This window comes from Panthera onca, chromosome C2 (genome assembly GCF_046562875.1).
Source record: "Panthera onca isolate mPanOnc1 chromosome C2, mPanOnc1 haplotype 2, whole genome shotgun sequence".
Taxonomy (NCBI): domain Eukaryota; kingdom Metazoa; phylum Chordata; class Mammalia; order Carnivora; family Felidae; genus Panthera; species Panthera onca.
The window spans coordinates 94423270-94442706 of NC_138347.1; the positions used below are offsets into that span (position 1 = coordinate 94423270).

At 39.7% G+C, this 19437-nt stretch overlaps 2 protein-coding genes across 7 annotated transcripts in view; one reads left to right on the forward strand and one right to left on the reverse strand.

Annotated features, from left to right (window-relative positions):
* The window catches only part of TMEM212 (transmembrane protein 212), a 58100-nt gene extending 42476 nt beyond the window's left edge, over nt 1-15624 (reverse strand). For 4 of the 5 annotated variants that reach the window (XR_009612576.3, XR_009612578.3, XR_009612579.3 and 1 more), the window contains exons 1-2: nt 15520-15624; nt 14548-14704 (exon numbers count right to left, since the gene is read on the reverse strand). The gene's annotated coding sequence lies outside the window, so the exon portion shown is untranslated. Of the gene's footprint in view, nt 1-12083; nt 12265-14547; nt 14705-15519 lie in introns of all 5 variants that reach the window. The other variant, XR_014135231.1, reaches the window with a different exon arrangement.
* Nucleotides 15625-15877: 253 nt separating this feature from the next.
* PLD1 (phospholipase D1) overlaps nt 15878-19437 on the forward strand; it is a 206701-nt gene continuing 203141 nt past the window's right edge. The window contains exon 1 of one of the 2 annotated variants that reach the window (XM_060640746.3): nt 15878-15983. The gene's annotated coding sequence lies outside the window, so the exon portion shown is untranslated. Of the gene's footprint in view, nt 15984-16436; nt 16540-19437 lie in introns of those variants that run through there. The other variant, XM_060640749.3, reaches the window with a different exon arrangement.

The window sequence follows — 19437 nt, forward strand, 5'->3', positions numbered from 1 at the left end:
AGAGTCACACATTATGATAAACACTTTTTGGAGATTATTTAATCAATTTTGGTTCCACATAATAAAATAATCAGAAATACCATGTATATGTATTCTCCTGATTTATCCACTTAGTAGCTCTATCCAAATATTATATCAGGTTTATTTATGATAACTAATTTCTGGGGAACTCCTGCTGACTCATTGTGATTCTTCGTTATCTGAGAAAAATAATAATATTCATGAGTAGTTTTCTGTTTATAAAAGTAATAAGTGGCTCTTTGTAAACAGGTTTTTAACATAAATGCATTAAAGAGAAAACAAAAGCCACTCAAAATCTCACTACTTAGCACTGTAAACAATTTGGTTAACTGCCTCTCTATCTCCACTCTCATCTCTTGTCCTCTCCCATGAACACATTTTATTCAGTCCCTTCCACCATTCACTCTGTTATCTTCCCTTCCCCCCAGCTCAAAGAATTGGACAATAGTCACCTGGCACTTTGAGGGGATATGGGTACAACAAAACCAGAAAAAAAGGGTAAGAGAATTTTGATCCTTAATGTCAAAAGCTGCAGGACTAGCTGCAAAATAGAAATGTTCACATGCATACTTGCAGATTGAATATATATATATATATATTTTTTTTTTTTTTTTTTTTTTTTTTTTTTTGAGAGAGAGAGAGAGAGAGAAAGCATGCATGTGAGTGGGGAGGGGCAGAGAAAGAGGGAGAGAGAATCTTGAGAAAGTTCCATGCCCAGCATGGGGCCCAACACGAGGCTGGACCTCATGACAGTGAGATCATGACCCGAGCCAAAATCGGGAGTCAGACACTTACCCGACTGAGCTACCCAGGCTCTCCTAAGAGTGAGTATTAGTGAACAGGTCAGAGGAATTCAAGGAAGGCTGAGGTGTAGACTTGGAGATATCACAGTCATGAAAGCCCTAGATCAAGAGAACACAGCCTCAGCCTGGCATCTGCACAAGGGAGCCATATGGGTGTCAAGTCAGTGCCCAGGTGTTCCTGCTGATGTCCAGTGGAAACCACCAGTCGTAGTGACCAGCCAACTGTCTTGACACAGTGCCCTCTTCAATGGCTCCAAATAATATCGGAGGAACAGATAACTTGATTAGCTTAAAGCCCTACCTGTATTAAATGACACCCAAGTAAAACCATTGTCATCTGCCCTCCAACATGTATGTCTAATCTGACATATGAACCAGAAGCCCAGCTTAAGATGGCTGTTGCCAGAACATCCCCCACTCTGAAGATAGTCTTTCTTCTTTCACCCATCAGAAGAAACTTCCATGCCACTCTCTCCCTGCTTTTTCCTCATTCTTCTTCCCTAGCATTTCCATTCATCAGCTGGTGAAGGTCAGTCTCTTTATCTGCACCTAAGCCCTGTCTACCTCTCCGGGTAGCATAAGGCTGTCCCTCTCTACCCTTGCACTGTACCTATTTTCTGGTCTCCGTTGTAACACTAATCTCTACTGCAGTACAGTAACTTTTTTTTTTAAGTTTATTTATTTATTTTGAGAGAGAGGCAGAAAGTGTAAGCAGGGAAGGGACAGAGAGAGAGACAGGGAGAGAGAGAATCCCAAGCCTGCTTTGGGCTGTCAGCACGGAGCCCGACACAGGGCTGGATCTCAAGAACTGTGAGATCATGACCTGAGCCGAAACCAAGAGTCAGACGTTTAACTGCCTGAGCCACCCAGGTGCCCCAACACTGTATCTTTTCATGATCTAATCTGGGCCCTCCACTAGAATGTAAGCTATAGGTTAGGGATTCTATTTTCTTATTGTCTCTCCAAACTATGCTTGGTGTTTAGCATAGGTTAGGTGTTCAACAAATTATGGCTGAACAATTAGTTCATTTTATCTAGAGTCACATTTTTTTGTTGTTGTTGAACACTGGAAACCAGTTTTCGTTTTTCAGTCTCCTGGTGATTCTCATATTCTTCCTGACTCTTCATTACCAAGCACAGACTCTGCAATTGCAACTACAATGTTTTTAGTGGCTGGAATGTCAAACACCTAGGTTTAGAAACTGGAAATTAGATGAGCTAAGAGTTCTCTAGGAAGAGAAATATTCTTTAAGAAATAGTCTTTTAAAATTTTTTTTTAATGTTTATTTTTGAAAGAAAGAGAGAGAGAGACAGAGTGCAAGCCAGGGAGGGGCAGAGAGAGAGGGAGACAGAATCTGAAGCAAGCTCCAGGCTCTGAGCTGTCAGCACAGGGCCTGATGCAGGTCTCCAACCCACAAACTGTGAGATCATGTGAGCTGAAGTTGGACACTTAACTGACTGAGCCATCCAGACGCCCCGGAAATAGTCTTTTAAATTTGAACTTAGTATTTATCATGAGTCCCCTTATTCAGGGCTTGACACTTAAAAAAATATTAGTATTTATTTTTGAGAGAGAGAGAGAGTAGAGGAGAGGCAGAGAGAGAGGGAGACACAGAATCTGAAGCAGGCTCCAGGCTCTGAGCTGTCAGGACAGAGCCCAATGGGGGGCTCAAACACAGAGACTGTGAGATCATGACCTGAGCCAAAGTTGAACGATTAACCTACTAAGCCACCCAGGCACCCCAGGGCTTGATACTTTCTAATAAAATTCTTACTTTTTTGAATTTTGGGTCCCTCTTTCCATCTATTCTATCTATACTTTGGAGGGCCAAGAAACTTCAAGAACATTCCTTGAATAGTCTCTTGCTATGTAATCACGTCAAAAATTTCTTTAGATGTTTTTTGAAATCTGCTTTTCTAATGTTTAGAGTTTGTGTGTGAGCATACTCAGGGTTCCCAATTTTTGGCGTGTTGTAAATGCTAAGAAAAAAAATAGACACTTTCTGATCTTAAATCGACAACCCAACTTTACAACTTAGGGAACTAGAAAAAGAAGAACAAACTAAACCCGAAGCTAGCAGAAGGAAGGAAATACTAAATTTTAGAGCAGAGATAAGTGAAATACAGACTGAAAAAAAAAAGGAGAAACTCAATGAAAACAAGTTTGGTTCTTTGAAAAGATCAACAAAATTGACAGCCTTTAGCTAGATGGACTAAGGGGAAAAAAAGCAAAAATCACAATTACTAATATCAGAGATGAAAGTGGGGACATTACAATTGATTCTGCATTACTAGAATTATAAGAGAGTACTATGAACAATGTACATCAAAAATTGGATAACCTAGATAAAGTGAACAAATTACTAGAAACACAAAACCTACCAAAATGCAAAATGTGATATAATATAATACATATTACATATGGTGGAATACTAGTCAGTCTTAAAAAGGAAGGAAGTTCTTGCTACAATATGCATGAAACTTTAGGACATTACCTTACGTAAAATAAGCCAGACCCCAAAAGCCAGTGCTCTACTAATTTTGGGTTTTGTTCTTTTTCTAATTAATTTGGGTGCAAGAGTAGATTATTTGAGATTTTTCCTGTTTCTTGAAGTAGGCCAGGATCCCTGTAAACTTCCCTCTTAGAACTGCTTTTTTTGTGTGTCCCAAAGACTTTGGAATTTTGTGTTTCCATTTTAATTTGTCTCAAGGTATTTTTAAAATTTTATCTTTGATTTCTTCATTGGTCCATTGGTTGTTTAGTAGCATGTTGTTTAGACTCTATGTGTTTATTTTTCTCCAGTTTTTTTTCTTTTAATTGATTTCTAGTTTCATACCATTGTGGTTGGAAAAGATACTTAATATAATTTCACTCTTCTTATATTTATTGAGACTCTTTTGTAGCCTAACATGTTCTGGAGAACATTCCAGGTGTACTTGAAAAGAATGTATATTCTGCTGTTTTGGGATGGAATGTTCTTTATATACTTGTTAAGTTCATCTGATCTAATGTATTGTTCAAAGCTACTGTTTCCTTATTAATTTTCCATCTGGATGATCTCTCCATTGATGTAAGTGGAGTGTTAAAGTCCCCTACTATTATTATATTACTGTCAGCTTCTCCTTTTATGTCTATTAATAATTGCTTTATGTATTTAGATTTTCCTAATGTTGGGTGCATAGATATTTATAATCGTTATATCCTCTTGCTGGATTGATCCCTTTATCATTATGCAATGCCCTTCTTTGTCTCTTGCTAGTTTGATTTTATTTTAAAACAAAACTTAAAATTTTTTTAGATGTCACCATGAGCCTAACATGGGGCTCAAACCTACAAAATGCAAGATCATGACCTGAGCTGAAATCAAGAGTCAGTTGCTTAACCAACTGAGCCACCTGGGCATTCCTGCTAGTTTGTTTTGAGGTTTATTTTGTCTGATATAAATATTGCTACCCCAGCTTCTTTGTTAGTTTGTTTCTATTGTGTGAAATCTTTTTCCATCTGTTCACTTTCAGTCTGTGTGTGTCTTTAGGTATGAAGATAGTCTCTTGTAGGCAGCATACAGATGGGTCTTGTTTTTCTATCCGTTCAGTCACCTTATATCTTTCATATAGAGCCTATGATGGGGAGCATTTAGTCCATTTACATCTGAAGTAATTATTGATATGTATGCGCTTGTTACCATTTTGTTAATTGTTCCCGGTTATTTTTGTACTTTTTCCCCACTTCTCTTGCTTTCTTCACTTGTGATTTGATGACTTTCTTTGATGATATTCCCTGATTCCTTTCTATTTTTTGTTTATCTACTAATAGGTTTTTAGTTTGTGGTTACCATGAGGTTCATATATAACACCCTATAGATAGCAGTCTATTTTAGGTTTTAAGTCACTTAAGTTCAAACAGATTTTAAAAGCACTACATTTTTACTCCCTCACTGCAATTTATGAACTTGATGTCATATTTTACATCTTTTTATTTTATGTATTCCTTAACTAATTTTATAGAGATATATCTATTTTACCACTTTTGTCCTTTAACTTTCATATAAGCTTTGGTTGTAAGTGATGAACTACTAACTTAATTACATGTTTGCTTTTACCAATGAAATTTTTTCTTTCATAAGTTTCTTATTTCTACTTATGGCTTTTTCTTTTCCACTTAAAGAAGTCTCCTTAATATTTTGTGTAAGGCTGGTTTAGTGGTGATAAATTCCTCTAACTTTTCTGTGTCTGGGAAACTCTCTCTCCTCCAATTCTGAATAATAACATTGCCAGGAAGAGTATTCTTGGTGGTAAGTTTTTTCCTTTCAGCCCTTTGAATATGTCATACCTCTCCCTTCTAGCCTGCAGAGTTTCTGCTGAAAAATTAGCTGACAGCCTTATGGGTGTTCCCTTGTACATAACTAGTTGCTTCATTTTTTTTAACTTCTTTGAACAGATTTCAAGTTATTCATTGTTGTCTTCAATATTTTATGTGCAACATTTTGGTGATACATATGTAATTTGTGTAAAATTTAAAATTTACATTGCTTACTATCCATATGCTGTATTTGGTGCATGGCTAGCTGAATTATATAAAAACAAAACTCTAAGAAAAAACAGAAATTAGTATATTTCTCATTTTTAACTATGGAATCTAAGTTGCATTTTAACATTTATTGCAAAAATTAATCTCTGTTAAGTGCTAGCCTAACAGACTTCTTAAAGTTTTGTAAACAAAATTATGAGAAGAGATTTCTTGGTGTGTATATATTCTATATTAATCAACCTATTTTCATAAGGTTGAAGCCTATAGAAATTACTTTATAGTGATTAACTGAAAAAATAGGATTAATATAAGGAATACTCTGCTTATAATTTATTTATTACCTATAAATCAGAATTTTTGAGAGCAAACATTAAACTATACAACCCAAGAAAAATAACTGGACTTACAATTTTCTGAAGAGTAGGAAGAAAATATTATTTATTTATTTATTTATAAATAAAGTTGTTTTTAAAAAAATTTAAATGTTTTATTATTTATTTTTGAGAGAGAGAGAGAGAGAGAGAGAGCCAGCCGGGGAGGGGCAGAGAGAGAGAGGGAGACACAGAATCTGAAGCAGGCTGCAGGCTCTGATCTGTCATCACAGAGCCCGATATGGGGCTGGAACTCACGAATCATGAGATCATGACCTGAGCTGAAGTTGGACACTTTATCGACTGAGCCACCCAGGCGCCCAAGAAGAAAACTGTTCTAATAAAATATTTTGGTAAATGCAGGTATCCTCCCTCCAGTTTCTATTGAAGTAAAAATAATTACAATAATGTGAAGAAAACAATATGGCAACCAAGCATCAGCAAATAATTATGGAAGATGCATAAATCAAGTTGTGGGAGAATGTAAGGAACAAGTGTTACAGCAAATTACACAGTGTTGGAGGCTTGCTATACAGTTGGAGGAAAGAATGAATGTTTCTATAATGTCTGGGTTTCTGTTGGATTCTGTTTTAATTAAATGCAAACAGTAATGTTTGAGTTTCACTTAAGCAGTGGTAATCAGCAGAAGTCATACTGCCTGTCTCACCAGAATATTTTGGAAATGGGGCAGGTACATTTTTGATCAACAATGATTAGGGGCCATTTACTGGCATGTGATGGGTACAGGCCAGGGATGCTAGAGGTCTGCTGTGTGTGCAATGATTTTGTACAATGAAGAGTCGTTCTTTGTCCCACACAACTTCCAAAGGTTTTATTGGACATTCATGTAGGTGAAAAATCTGCTAATTATTTGAGCCTAGAACCTAAACTCTGTTTAAAAAAAAACAAAACTTTTTTAAAAACATTTTTATTTGTTTTTGAGAGACAGAGAGAGACAGAGCACAAGTGGGAGAAGGGCAGAGAGAGAGGGAGACACAGAATCTGAAGCAGGCTCCAGGTTCTGAGCTGTCAGCACAGAGCCTGATGCGGGGGCTCGAATCCACCAACTGTGAGGTCATGACCTGAGCCGAAGTCAGACACTTAACTTACTGAGTCACCCAGGTGCCCCTAACCTAAACTCTGTTTTATGTATACATTCAAAATATTGCTTTCACACTTTTCATATACACTGCATTTTTTGGAGAATGTAACCAGTGTCCAAACTGAGGAAAAATTGTTTGGAACTTTGCTAAGAGTTGTTTACCAACAACTCTGGTTCATTCAACAGTCATGAACTGATTGTTTATAACTCACTTGGCAGCAAAATCTGACCTGAATTTATTTGAGGCTATTTGGAAAATTATGTTACCCATGGCAACACCTTTATCAGTCAACAGTTGTAACTGTCACACTTAAATGTCACTATAAAGAAATTGTGTTAACCCTCCCTATTCAAAGTGTCCAGCTTTAAGGGGACCAGTAGCACTATAATCACTTAGGAACTTACTAGAAATGCCCGGTCCTAGACCTCTGAAATCAGAATCCACATTTTAACAAGAGCCGCAGGTGACGTGTATACACATCAAAATTTGAGAAGCAATTTTGTAGCAGTATTTGGATGGAAATTTGTCTTAAACAAAAATGTATTCACCAAAGGCAATACCAGCCCCTGATCTTTTTTTTTTTTTTTTTAATTTTTTTTAACGTTTATTTATTTTTGAGACAGAGAGAGACAGAGCATGAACGGGGGAGGGTCAGAGAGAGGGGGACACAGAATCTGAAACAGGCTCCAGGCTCTGAGCTGACAGCACAGAGCCCGACACGGGGCTCGAACCCACGGACCTTGAGATCGTGACCTGAGCTGAAGTCGGCCGATTAACCGACTGAGCCACCCAGGTGCCCCCAGCCCCTGATCTTTTTATTTATGTCTTCTAGTGTGGTTTGTCTGAGAATTTTACATATTGAGAGATAGTCTATTTTATTATAATTTACTTTCTCTTACTTCTCCCTTATTGTCAATACATTATACGTAGTTTTTGAAACTACAAATTAATTCCATTTTAAGATAATAGAGGGGATACTGTCATAATAAAAAGGGCGTGTTGCTCTGATAGGGCTGGGAGCTACTGAATAATGGAAAGATGTACTGATGGAGAAAAATATATTCCCAACATATATGAATTCCATAACAAAAACAGTGTTTTATGGAAAAACTGTGTCAAAATAACCACTGGTGGAAGAGCTGCTTTGTCTAGAATAAAATTTGGATTCTGGGATAAAGATACAGAGATAGCTTCAAAAATAAATGTATTCGCGGCATCATTCAGAGGCAAGAAGCTCTTGCTGTAAAGAAACTGAAGCTAAAGTGTACAAATTGCTACAAGATGTTGCTGATAGAGATAATAGTATAAAAGCCAGATCTTTAAACTATTGTAAACCATTTACTGTTCTTAGTAGAGATGATGAGTGATGGTGAAAACATTTTGTATCATGGACAAGGTCTCCAATTTTATCTATCATAGCTGACTACCTTTCAGAATTGTCCAATTTAAAGGAACTACATGTTCTTTTTTTTTTTTTTTTTTTAACGTTTATTTATTTTTGAGACAGAGAGAGATAGAGCATGAACGGGGGAGGGCCAGAGAGAGAGGGAGACACAGAATCCGAAACAGGCTAGGCTCTGAGCTGTCAGCACAGAGCCCGACGCGGGGCTCGAACCCACGAACTGCGAGATCGTGACCTGAGCTGAAGTCGGATGCTTAGCCAACTGAGCCACCCAGGCGCCCCTACATGTTCTTATTTTTAAAAACACTAGTGTCCACATTCTGTCTTTTCTGTGATAACAAGTGCCTAGCAATTCCAGGATCATACAGCAGAATTTTAAAATACACTGTGCCTTCAAAATAAAAGTGCCACTTTAATAGCAAGTGGGAGTTCCTACTTTTGAAGAAAACTTGGTGGTGTGATCATGATAGAAGACTTTGCAAAATGCTTCCTTCCTGATTGATTTCAGAAAACTTGTCACCTATACAAATGGTCACATCTGCCCACTTTTAAAAACTTGGAGGTAGACTTTACTAATTTATGTTAAAAACCTTCCCCCAAATGACTATCAAATGGGGTCTTAGCTCACTTGTTAAATACACTTGCTAAAACTATAAAAATGCAACATCTCTGATTAGTTGGCAAAAACAAACAAAAACTGTCCCCTAAGATACTGAATGAATTGGTAGACTAGGAAAAGGCTATTGACTGCAAAGTCTATTCATTTCTGTTTTAATTCAGGTCCCTGATGCCTTACCCACAATTCTAAAACTCAAAAAACTTTGAACACCCAAAGTTTTGTTCGTAACTCATTTGACAGCAAAACTCGATCTGCATTGACGTAAGGCTTTTTACAGTCTTTATTTTTCCATGCAGTAGCTTACTCACATCTTTTGCCGCAGAAATACAAGGTGTTCAGTATGGGGTGCAATCCCAGGCCTTGCTGGGGGTGCAACATAATATGTGCTCTATGAATTTTCTAAAAATTTATAAAATTCTGAGTATCTTAATTTTTTCTGTTCCTAAGGGTTTTGGAGCTTGTGGGCCTGTGCAGATTCCCAGAAGTGAATATGAGATGAGTAAAGGACTGGAAAGTAATTCTGACGATATGCAGGGGTCTTTTGCATTGTATTTTAAAGGCAAGGATCTATAACCCTGAAATTTGTTCCCTGAATTTTTATTGTTATAAGGATAGTGACGTTATATCTCTGGGCAGAGGGCCTGTAAGCCTAAGTTAGCATGTAAGCCAAATAATTTGCCCTAATAAAGAAATCCTCCATTCATCCATCCATTCCACTTTGTTCTTACAGGAAAGTTCTGATTCTGGGGGACATCTCAGCTCAGCTGAAGCTGTGAGCTAAGAGATTTTTGAGATCTGTTTTTGCCAATCTGAGGTGTGAGGGTAGGGGGTGTCTTGACAGGCGTCATAAAACTAGCCTAAGACATTAGTTCGAAAGTGCACTTTAAAAAAATTAAAAAAAAATTTTTTTAATGTTTATTTATTTTTGAGGGAGAGAGAGACAGAGTGCGAGCCAGGGAGGGGCAGAGAGAGAGGGAGACACAGAATCTGAAGCAGGCTCCAGGCTCTGAGCTGTCAGCACAGGGCCTGATGCGGGGCTCGAACTCACAAACCGTGAGATCATGACCTGAGCTGAAGTCGGACGCTTAACCAACTGAGCCACCCAGGCACCCTGAAAGTGCACTTTTGATTCAACAGATTGTATAAATGTGAGAACCTATACCAGCAACAGTTTAGAGTGAATGCCCCTAGGATTGCATTTCTACTGGAAAATGAAAAATGATGCAGGGAGATGAAAATGTTTCCAAACTCCTTAGCTGTTAGCAAATGTTTGCCAAGAAAACACTTCCCTAATTCTCTGGAGGTTCTAAACGATTAGAAGGCACATGGGCAGGGGACCAAGTGGCTCTCACCCTGGGAAGTTTTGCCTTTCTTACTATCACTAAAGAAACCTTTTGTAATAAGTCCTTCTATTTCTATTCTAAGTAAAAACATTTGCTGGTATTGCAAACATACCTTTTAAATCTAAACAGAACTAGGAAAAAATAAAGCCAAACCCATATTTACAGAAATATTTTTCTTAAAAAATGCAAAGAAGGCCAATTATAATGGAATAGAACGGTGTCTGAAACTAGATGATTTTGAGACTGAAGGTGTCCTATCTGATTTCAACCAGCACTGCAGTTAGGAACTAAAATGCTGAATTGGTTGTACGTTTATTTGGGTGAAGGCCGAGTCGAAAACTTGATGGGAGAGAAATCTGTCTGTAATTTTGAAATGGGAGCATGTATGGTACAGCAACTGGTCTAAGGGCGGTAGAACTGAGTCTTACAGGCAAAATTGCAAGAGCTCAAATTTACATTTCACAAACACATAGAACGTTCATCTAGCTGAAGATAAAATGCAACAGTGATATAACGAATTGGCTCCACTGATGCCTTTACTAATTCATCTCCCCATGAACTGATACCCCTGCCAAATAAGGCTCATCCTGAATACTGGTTTTCCTGACTATTGGCTTCTTTGCTATCTGTACCAAGATGCAGAATCTGACCACTTCCAACACCTCCATGCCTCTCACTCAAGTATACCCTTGCTTGGACGGTTACTTTGTCTTCAAGCTTCTACCCTCCCCCCCATGCAGTCTATTCTCCATATAGTCGTCAGTATGGTCCTTCTGAAACAAGTTAGATTATGTCGTTCTTTGACTTGAAGCTTTCCACATCAATTAACACTAAATTCAAATTTCTTCCTTTTAGAAACTTGTTCCCTGTCGCCCGATTCCAGTTTTATTACTTTTCTCCTTGTTCACACCACTCTATTCACCTTCACCTCCTTACCCTTTCATGAAAACACCAAACACATTTCCAGCTCACCGTCTCTGTACCTCCTAGTCCCTCTGCCTAGATGCTCTTTGCCCAGACATCTGACAGGCTTTCTCCTTTTGTTCTGCTCCAAGGTTATCTTATCAGAGAGGCCTTCACTGCCAATTTCCCCAACCCCACCCTGGCAGCTTTTTCCTTTACCCTGGTTTATGTTTTTTCATCGTACCCATCATCTCCTCTATATTGCATTCAGGTCTGTTTTCCTACAGAAAAGCAGAGGCTTCTTCTGTTCATGCAATATCCTTAGCTACTATAACGGTACCTGCAGCATAGTGGTTTTTCAGGATGTATGAATGGATAGATATTTAAATTTGATGTTGAGTGTGAAAGTCAAAAATACAGGAGTATGTTTGGATAAAATAGCTTTGAAAAAAAATTTTTTTTTTAATTATACGTTCCTAGAGCCATTACTTTTTTGAGATCATTTTTTACTGTGCAATTTATGGATTTTTTTTTGGAAACCAAGTACAGATGCTTTTATAGTTATTTATTTTTAAATGTTTATTTATTTTAAGAGAGGGCGAGAGAGAGAGCGAGCTGGGGAAGGTCAGAAGGAGAGGGAGAGGGCAAGAGAGAATCTCAAGCAGGCTCTGAGATGTCAGCACAGAGCCCGAGGGGAGGCTCAATTCCATGCACAGTGAGATCATGACTTGAGCCAAAATTATGAGCGGGGTGCTTAATCCACTGAACCACTCAGGTGCTCCCAAAGTTATTTTAGCACAATTGTAGCAATCAATTGACATACACTTGTTCTAAACAAATATTCACTCTTCCAAATTATTTCATATATTTTCTTATTTAATAATCATCCTATCTCGTATGTATGTACAAATCCATGAAAATGAGTATCATTTCAAACAACAAGTAAACACTGAAAATACAGAGATATTTTAAACAAGTTATTAGACTTACTGAATGACTGTTGGATCAGAAAACCCTTCAAAGGGACTGGCTAAGGGTAACTGAGAAGATTCATCCCTGGTTGGGGCTGTAGGCGTCAAATGTGGCCCCTTTTTAAAGAGTCATGTACTAGATAGCTTACAAGCTGAACGTTATTGGGAGAAATTATAAAACATGAATGGTCCACAGAAAGCTAAAATGAAGATATAGAGACACAAAGCTTTAATATACTTTGGCAATATGCACTCTGTTCCTCATTCTCTCTTGAGATTTTTGGCCATAGACATGGTCATGTATTTTTTAATTAAATTAAATTAATTAATTAGGTCATGTGTTTTTAAAAACTTTAAGTCTTGATAAATACACTGTTCTCTCATCTTTCTGTCACTGTTATGGTGCCTGACTTGATTTATGTCAGCAGGTGATCAATGATAAAATATCTTCCTCCGTACTCTGTTTTCAGAGTAGCTGTGTGCTGTGGTTAATTAGCATTAAGAATCAAACGTTTACAAATTAACAAACAAAGTAAATGGTTGCTAACCAGGGGACGGAAGGTGGACCGAAAGACACAGAAGTCCTGCAGGTTATGTCAGTGAGGATTACTGGGGGCAAACAATGGATGCAGACCCTTGGCTGTCTGAAAGAAAAGAGTACCGGGGCTTCATAGACTTAAGGCAAGGCTGGGAGCAGCAGATACTGAGGAAGTGCAGAAGGTTAAAAGCAAAAAAAAAATCAGGAAGTAGGAAACTGTCTCTCACTGGGTCACCGGGGTCAGGGCCAAGTTGATGCTGGGGCTACAACTGCCTTTGCTCAGTGGGTCCCATCTCAAACATCACCTGCTTCCTCGTATGGTCCACCTGGCCTTTGAGGTAAATAAAGTGGTGGTGGGAATAGGAAGGAAGTATCTGCCCTTTGCTTTGGAGACTGCGGCACAAAATTGCTCTCTTGCTGAGACTATACACCTTTGGGGAGGGCTAATTCTCTATAAGAAAATGGAACTATCAGAAAAGATGATAGATGCTGGGCATCTTAAAATGACCTAGATGATTTGGACAGCAGTATACATATAAAAACACCATGAGGGAAAATCTAGGGGAACACAACTGTATGCAAATTTTAAAGAACAATCTGTAAATAATATGTGTATTAGCATTCATTATATTTTATAGTGTATTCTATAAGTAATATGTATATGTATATACATATAACATGTTTCTATTAAAAGCATTAATGAAAACTAACAAAAGAAATAATATGATAAGAAACAGGAAATGGACATGAATATATCATTGTCAGTAAATAGCACAAATAATAAACACAAAAAAATAGTGTTCATCATTATTGATTGTTGAATGAGTCCTGGTTAACACAAGATGTGATTTTGATCCATCACATTTTCAAATATAAGCAACTAATACTTAATAGTGGAAGGTGTTTTTACAGCATCTCACAGATCTTTGAAAATGTTTATAGATGTTGATTCAGTAGTTCCACTTTTAGGACTCTATCTCAAGAATTTAGGGATTTCGACAAAGATTGGTATTTACAATGTTCATTCCAGAATGTTTGTAAACTGTCCCAAAGCCTGGGAACATCCTAAAAGCCATCAGTAGGTGAAGAGATTTTAAAAAAATGATTGGAATATTCTTCCACCATTAAAAATCATATTTACAAAATTAGTGACAGTAAAAAATACTCAGTGAGACAAGGAGGATTCTGAATTGTACAGCATGATGATAATTTTGTAATGAACATTTGTTTAGGTATATAAAATGAACAAAAAAGAAATGCAGCAAACAATAACAGAAAAGAAATGTACCAACACACAATGGGTGTGTTAGGGGGGTTATAGATAATTTCAATAAAAAAAAATTTGTTTTCTGTTATCTCCAAAACTTTGTATTTTTGTAAAATATACATGTGGAAATTATTAAAAATAGGCATATATCACTTTTATACTGAGAAGAAAAGATGAAAATTAGAGAGAATTTAGAATATCATTTGATAAAAATGTCAAATGTGTATCCAGATGGATATATAATAGGATCTTGTAGTCACTTTTTTCTTGACAACTCTGAAGACAGGCAAGATTTGGAAAAATAATAGCAACAACCAACAATCAGCAAACCTCTCGGGAAAACAGAAATAATTACATACAGAATCACAGTACACCTAAAACTTCTCTTTGGCAGTTCACAGCGTATGTTTGTCTATCAACAACATATGGCCTTTTACTATTTGATTCCTCCAGCACAGAGAAGCAGAAATTCAATTATTGTGAGGGCACTTAAATAATTTTATTTCTCATTATAGTTAATAGGAAGACCTATTGTTGTAGGTCAGTGCCAAATGTTTTAATGATGACACTTAGGAATTTGGGATGCAATTTTATAGCCTGCTGCTTCTCAATCAAAAGCATTACAATTTCTAAAGACAAGCTTGTAAGAGTGCAGTTAATTGTGTGTACAACACTTACCAAATCATCTGTGACTAATAAAACTTGAGAAAGAAGAGGAGGAAAGGATATTCAGTCTTTCAGTAACATGCTTGTCTTACACTTGCCAAACTCTTCTTAGGCAATACTCTGTTTGCTCAGAGAGCCATGTGTTTAATTGTAAAAAGCTGTCAGTATCCTAGGATTTAAAAGACATCAATCATTTCTGTCAACAAGGAAAGAGTGACGGCTTCGTGACTCTTCTATCATTAGGAAAAGATGTGCTCAAGAGAAAAAAATGTGGTCTAGGGAGGGATGAGCAACTATAGGTTACAGGGAAAAAGAGTTCCAGACTGCAATTTCACCCCCTGCCCCCTTCCCCTGGACTGGAATACGACATTTTTCATTTCATGTAATTCCATGTTTGCAGTAAGAAATTATGTAACTCATCCAGTCTCAGCTTTGCAATATCCACTAAGTGCTTTAAAGTGGCCATCCTTATTAACAGTTTGGTGTATGCTGGGCCGATTGCTTCCCTCCGTCTTGGCAGAATGCAATATTGTGTAATGAGGTTGGAGCTGGCCTATATTCAAAACTACATTCCAAAAGGCCTATTGGTCAAGCCACAAGATAACTGGTTCTCTTTCTCTTAAGATTTTTATTCTAGGTGGACTAAAAACATAAAAATTGCCCTATTTGCACAGTTCCATGGGTAGATTGGGAATTTTCCATTTTATTCCCAACTTACTATTTTATGCTAAGATTTCTGAATTATACGCAGCTTCAGTTTTAGAGACATCAAGACACAAATTCCAGAATTCTGTGTTCTAAGTTGGGTGGCATCAGGCTGGATACTTCACTTTCCTGAGGCTCGGTTTCCTTACCTATCATTAGCAATAACACCAGTCTTGGAAGTTGGAAGAAGGCTTTATAGGTGATGTCAACAAGGCTCCTACTTCTTAACTATGTCACCTCAAGCAAATTATTTCCTCTTTCCAACCCGCGTTTCCCTACCTGCAAAAGGGCCACTCGTGGCTACCGGCTCCAGTAGGCGAGGGTATGTTAACACAGGCAAAGCTCCTGGAACGGGTGCCTGGGCACTTGGTGGCCTAAGAGCACCTGAGAATAACAGCAATAATGCTAGTGAACATTCCACAGGTTGATGAGGTTGAGTCACGAGACTCTGGGAGAAGAGAGAAGAAACGGGGAGGAGGACAGAGGCCCGGCCTCTGGAGCCCTTCGGCCCAGCCGTGGCGGCCAGCCTGAGCGGCAACGCACCCGGACCCGGCACCGCCTCGCCCCACCCCTGCCAAGCCAGGGCGAATCCGGGCGGCGAGTTCCGGGCGGCGGCGCAGCGCGGTGCCCCCTCAGGCCCTTCCTCCTCCCCTCCTCCCGCGCCTCCAGCTGTGCCAGCTGCGCCCGAGGCCCGAGAATCCGCCGTCACCGCGCAGGTGCCCGCGGCCGCCCTCGCCCTACAGGTAGGAGCCGCGCCGCGGCCGGGCGCGCCAGGCTCCCGCCGGCGTCTGGTTTCCGCTACTCTCGCGCTCCGTCCCTCCTCCCGTCGGCCCCGGGCAGCTGGCCGCTCCCCGCCCAACTTGGACGGGACCTTGGCAGAGGCGTCGGCGGCGGGCGCCAGAGCCCGGTGGCCCCGCAGGACCGGCCTCCCGGGAGGCCCCGGGGCCTCCTGTGCGCGCCTTCGGGCCCAGTTCTTGCAGAGTAGTTCTTACAAACTTCGGGCCGTGCTTTTGCCAGGGCGGGCGCTGCCTGGAGCGCAGAGCCGCGCGGGCGCCAGGGGAGGCTGGGGGCGTGCCCTCAGGGTGCGCCGCGGGCCTCGCTGGGGCAGTGGGGCTGGTGCCTCCGTGTCCTCTCGCGCCCGGGGTTCTCGTGCGCCGTGGGATGGCGGGGATGGCGGCGCGAGGGGACCAGCATCCCGGACCAACCAGGAAGTGCTGCGCTCGGAGGCTTGGAGCCCAGCCTGCCAGATGTACGGTGCCGGGCGTGTGGCCACACAGCTGCTTGCTGTGCGCCCACGAGGTGATGACGCTGGGGTGGGGCAAGGGCAAGGGCCCAGGAGCCCGTTGTGTGGTAAAGGGCTTGTTTTTCTGTCTCCAGCTCAAGGTGTTTGGGACCCAGGTCTCTGATCCAGGAGCGGGGTGCTCCAAGCGTTGGGTAGGATTTTGTGACGCCCTTCAGAACTGCCCTTGTACAATCAGTCCACAGCCACCGCCACGCCTATATTTGCTTCTTCTCCAAGTCTCAGGTTATTGCCTTCCTTCCTTCCTCTGAAGTACTACATTCAAGCAGATGCTTAAGGACCACAGGACTTCAGTGTTAGATCATCCCTAGGTCTTTCTCCAGAATGGAGAGTTCCATTGACTTTGTCTACCAGGTCTGCCAATTTCAGTTTAGATAACCCCTGTGGGCCTTCTGAGGGCTTTTGGGAGACTAGGTACCTAGAGACCTCTGTGATTTAAAAGGGCTAATTTAGGGTGGTGTAATGAAAGCGTAAAGAATGAAAAGAATCTACAGCTTGAACTGTTAACAGACACCACATTTACACACGACGTTACATTTGAGTATTTCTTTCAGTATTAAATGTTTTGTTAACTTACATACAAGTGAACGTGTACCCAGGCTTTTAGCTTGAATTTGTATACAGCCTTTAAATGTTGCTTTGGAGACCTTTCAACTAACTCCCAGTCTAACCTTTCAACTAACTCCCAGTGTTAACTCCCAGTCTGTCTTTCCAAGATCCAGTATAACTCACAATCAATATAAGAAGCATGAGTAGTTAAGGATTTGTGGAAGATGTGTCTTTACCTTGTTTGTCCCCAATGTCAGAGTACTTACGAATTACAGTGGTAAGGGCTGTAAAACTCTCATAAAGGTTTGTTGATCTGCTTAAAACTAGGTAGTGGGAGACCCTTCTCCTTGTCTGATTAATTAACAAGTATATGTTTCTTTTTTTTTTTTTTTTTAATCTTTTAATGTTTATTTATTTTGAGAGAGAGACAGAGCACGAGTGAGGGAGGGGCAGAGAGAGAGGGAGACACAGAATCTGAAGCGGGCTCCAGGCTCTGAACGGTCAGTGCAGAGCTCGATGTGGGGCTGGAACTCATGAGCTGTGAGATCATGACCTGAGCCGAAGTCAGATGCTCAACCGATTGAGCCACCCAGGCCCCCCAACGAGTGTATGTTTCTTAGTTAAAACTAATTATGAAAACTCATTTACCTTTAACCCTTAAACAGAGTTTTTCTAAATTTTATTTTTATTGTGGTGAATACCTGACATAAAATTTGCCATCTTAGCCATTTGTAAGCGTACAGTTAATAGCATTAAGTACTTTCTCGTTGTTGTCCTACGATCACCACCATCCCTCCACAGAACACCTTTTGTCTTTCCCATAGGGTTTTCAAAACATTTTGATGACAGTGATTGTGCTGCAGGCTTTAGTTTTCTCAAGATTCGAGGTTTGAGTTCCTTCCCATGGCTTTATAGAAATGCACTTTTTTTTTTTTTTTAGAATTTATTTTGTTAGCCTGTCATTTTTTTTTTAATATATTCTCAAGTTAGCTATACTTACAGTGTATACAATGCGCTCTTGACTTTGGAAGTAGATTCCCATAATTCATCGCTTATATACAACACCCAGTGCTCATCCCAACAAGTGCCCTCCTCAATGACCGTCACCCATTTTCCCCTCTCCCCCACTCGCCCCTGCCCCCCTCCCCATCAAAATGCACTTTTAAAGAGGAAAGGTGAAAAGCCACAGCCAGTTTGTGTTTAGTAAATCTTATCTCCATCACGACAGATCTGACACATTACTGTTTAAGAATAAGCTGGTAAAAAAAAAAAAAAAATAAGAATAAGCTGGTGAGCTATTTAAATTTGCATATAAAGGTATTGTGAAGTCTAGCTATCCAGAGAGAGGAATCCGGGAGGTAGTTAGTTGTTATTTATAGTTTCCTCCCCTTCATATCTCACCTTAAATTGAAATACTTTTGGCTCCTTTAGCAGTGCAGTAGCCTGTATCAAAGGCATGCTTGAGCTCAGACGGTGGCACCTTTTTAGTGACTAGAAGCAGTTTTGACCAAGCTAACTGTTGGGTGTGGCGATTTCTTCTGCTCTCCAGGTGTCTACTAAACAATGATCGAGGACTTAGCACATAAGACATGGCTCTTTAAACTCACAGTTGCTCTGAGTCATTGTATTCAGGAGACAGCTGTCACTGTGCCAGGCCTGGTTTTATGTTTACAATCCTTTCAATGTTAGCACCACACAATAAAATGTATTCTCCAGCTGGGGTGTGGATAAATGCTGTTGCAGAGTGAAAATGAGAAACTTGTAACCTAAATTTCCGGGAAGCCTGCGACTTTCCTGATTAGAAAAGGAATTGTACACATCATATCTTTTGCTGCAGTGGGAATGCATTCCAGTGTATTGGTTTTCCTAAATTCACAATGCAGTGTAAAATCTGGATCCCAGATGTTTTAGTGCTGGGTTATTAAACAACCGTATATGTTATGTAAGTGTTTCGTAGTGTCACAGGTTTTTTTTTTTCCTTTCTGTTGTGAAATTTTCTTAATTTTTGAACTTGTTAAACAAACATTGCAGGTTAATTTTTGAATTTATTAAACAAACATTGCAGGGACAGAATAAAATGATTTATTTAATCAGTAGTTATGTAGCGCCTACTATGTGCCTGGCACTATTCTATGCATTTTACAAACATGAACACCTTTAATCCTCAAGATAACCATGTGAAATAGGTACCAATACCATCTCCCTTTTATAGATGAGGTAATTTGAAGCACAGAGAGATCATATAGCTAGCATATGGCAGAGCTGGGGTTCCATCTCTGGCAGCCCGAACCCAGAATTTGGGGCACTGCTGTCTCATCAGTAAAATATAACCTGAGATTCCACCCTCC